Genomic DNA, 3066 nt, shown 5'->3' on the forward strand with positions numbered 1-3066 from the left:
TTTCTTTCTTTCTTCCTTTCTTCCTTCCCTCCCTCCTCCTTTTCCCTTCCTTCCTTTCTTTCTTCTTTCCTTTCTTTCTCCTTCTTTCCCCTTCCTTCCTTCCTCCCCTTTCTTTCTTCCTTTCTCTCTCTCTCTCCTCCCTCCCTTCCTCCCGAAGAAAGAAAAAGAAAATATATACCTAAGTTTTCTCTTTCCAACCAGCACCCAGCAATGGGCATCTCTCAGGACAACTGGCACAAGTACCAGAAGACAGGGGCAAGAGAAAGGACCACCATAAGAAGCAGAAGTCTGAGCTGCGATGCCCACTGCCAACACTAAAATTGGCCCCCGCCACATCCACACAGTTTATGTGTGGGGAGGTAATAAGAAATATTGTGCTTTGAGGCTGGAAATGGGAACTTCTGTGTCTGGGAGTGTTGCACTCGCAAAACAAGGATCATTGATCTTGTTTGCAATGTCACCCACAGCGAGCCGGTCCGCACCAAGACCCTGGTGAGGAATTGCTTGCTGCTGGTTGGCAGCGCACCTTAGCAACAGCAGTACAAGTTCCACTATGCACTGTCCGGGGCCGCAAGAAGGGGGCCCAGCGGACTCCTGAGGAGGAAGAGATTTTAAACAAAAAATGATCCAAAACAAATTTAGAAAAAAAATATATAATGAAAGGAAAATGAATGCCCAAAACAGCAGTATTCTGGAGGAGCAGTTCCAGTAGGGCAAGCTTCTGTCGTGCATTGCATAAGGATGGAGTCAGCGTGGCTGAGCAGATGGCTATGTGCTAGATTGCAAGGAGCTGGAGTTCTAACTGAGCCAAATCAAGGCCTGGAGAGGCAAACAAATGCTCTTCCTTCCTGTCTTAGCTCACGTAATAATGGTGTTTATTATTCTATTATATATATTCTATAATATAGATCTTATTATATATTATTATAACATATTATATAGTTCTATAATATAGATATTATCTATATATATTATCTGTCTCCCTATGTTTGCATGATTATCTATCTATCTATCTATCTCTATCTATCTATCTATCTATCTCTCCCAATGTTTTGGATGGTTTTAATCTACGTTTCCACTTTTTTGTGTTAATCAAATTGTTCAGGTGGATACCAGCAGTGAGCACACTACTTATAAAGCTAAAATAAACAAGGGCTCACAATTTTTTGTACTTGCCTTGTCTACATATTTGTAGGCGATTGTATATTTTATGAGGCAGTTGCCAGATCCTATTCATTCTTTTTGTGCTTACATGAAGTATAGGAAATACTCACAATAAATCTTTCTGAATGAATGGATGAATTTCATGCATGTGTCCACAAAAGAATATACTCTGCATAGTTATAGATGGTTGAGAAAATTCTGAATTCCTTTTATTTTCTCATTCATCCAAATACAACTAAGAAATTAAACTTCTGAAATACTCATTAAAGTAAATATGGATTTGAATGTAAAACACTGAGCTAAACATTGCTGGGCTTGCCACAATACTTCCATAAAGGCTAATAGAACTTTAAATGAATATCACTCAGTCTCATTCATTTTACAGTGTCTACTTAAGGCCAACAATATTCGTAGGTTTTAGTGGTTCTTTTAAGTGTCAACAAAAAAATCATTAACTTTTCTGAAATTTACTTTAAAATACTTTACCATAGGCTGTGTGATAATATAGAGGCTACTGAATTTTAATGTACCCCATAAATATAGTCAGTCAGTATTCAAAAGGTCTTAATCAAAACTCTTCTAAATCTCTAGTAAAATGTAGTAGCACTGGTTACTCTATGTACTTCAGGTATCTTTATTCTGTAAAGTGTGTTAAGTGTATAAGTATGGCTTAATCACTATAATGGATGTTAGCAGAATGATCCATTAAAACAAAAAATAAGCAGTGTTGTATATATTGGTGGATTTTGCTAGAAATGTTTGCTCAGACACAAGCACCCTTGCGTGAACAGGATATTAAAAAATCAAGGTAGCGCTATGGCCTAAACACAATTTCATTGCACTCCAGGCTTAGGATTTCATTCATTTTTGCAATAAGTGTTTTTTCTATGACTCCAATTGAAAAGGTAGCTGAATCCTGCAGCTGGAACATCATCTCATCTGCCTCTAGTGAAGCTTTCTTGCAGATTTCTGTCAGAATGCCTCAAAGGTTTAACAGCTGGGACTCCATCAAATTGACAGAATACAGGGTACAATTTTGTGATGTGTGTGTTTGTGTATGTGTGCATGCATGCCTGTGCATGTGTACACATACTTATAAGCACATGTGTACATTTGATGGCTAATACATATTTGCTTGCCTGGACTATTTCATCCTAAGATTGTCCTTGTCACATAGCATCTGGTAGCTAGCTTACAAGAAAAAACTAAAACCCTACCCTCATTTTCTCTAGGACTTGGGAACTATTGATACCTATAAAAAGTAACCTAATGACCAAAAATTAGGTCAGGATGCAAATATGAAGAAACTACTATCTGCGGTAAACTTTCTATATGAAAGCATTGTCAGAAAATATACTCTTAGAAATTTGAGTCAGTGATACACCATTAGCCTTAACCTAAGGCCATTTCTAAGGTTGTATTTAAAGCATGAATTCCAACCATTGGTACTTGAATATGATTTTATTTTTCTTAGCTCATCAAAAGGCACTTAAGGGTCTTGTAGTGACAGGGATGGTCATGATAATTATCAACTGCTAGTGAACATTAAGCACTTGAATATGACACTAATAGATTCTTTTAGAGATGAAAAGGCTGCATGATTAAGATAAATAGTTCATGGTTTGGGGTATCTCACCTTCGATTTTTTATCTCTATACTGTTTCATAACTACTCATTTTCTTGCAATGTTTCTATTCTTGTTACCACATTTCCTTTTCCATTCTCTGAGGCAAATTTTTTGGTTAAAGATAATTAACTCGTTATAAAATGCTAAAGGCCAAATAGTGATACAAAAAACTTTAGCCTTCTTTTCCCCTAAAATCTATAGTTCACAGAAACATCCCTCTTGTCAATTCAAAACTTTCAAAGGGAAAATAACAAAGCAAACCAACTATAATCAGA

General features: G+C 36.7%; 1 pseudogene; it reads left to right on the forward strand.

Moving 5' to 3' along the window:
* The first annotated feature begins 210 nt into the window (after window positions 1-210).
* On the forward strand, window positions 211-862 carry LOC115896183 (annotated as a pseudogene).
* The last annotated feature ends 2204 nt before the right edge of the window (window positions 863-3066 follow it).

The sequence above is a fragment of the Rhinopithecus roxellana genome, unplaced genomic scaffold (genome assembly GCF_007565055.1).
Source record: "Rhinopithecus roxellana isolate Shanxi Qingling unplaced genomic scaffold, ASM756505v1 contig5782, whole genome shotgun sequence".
Lineage (NCBI taxonomy): Eukaryota > Metazoa > Chordata > Mammalia > Primates > Cercopithecidae > Rhinopithecus > Rhinopithecus roxellana.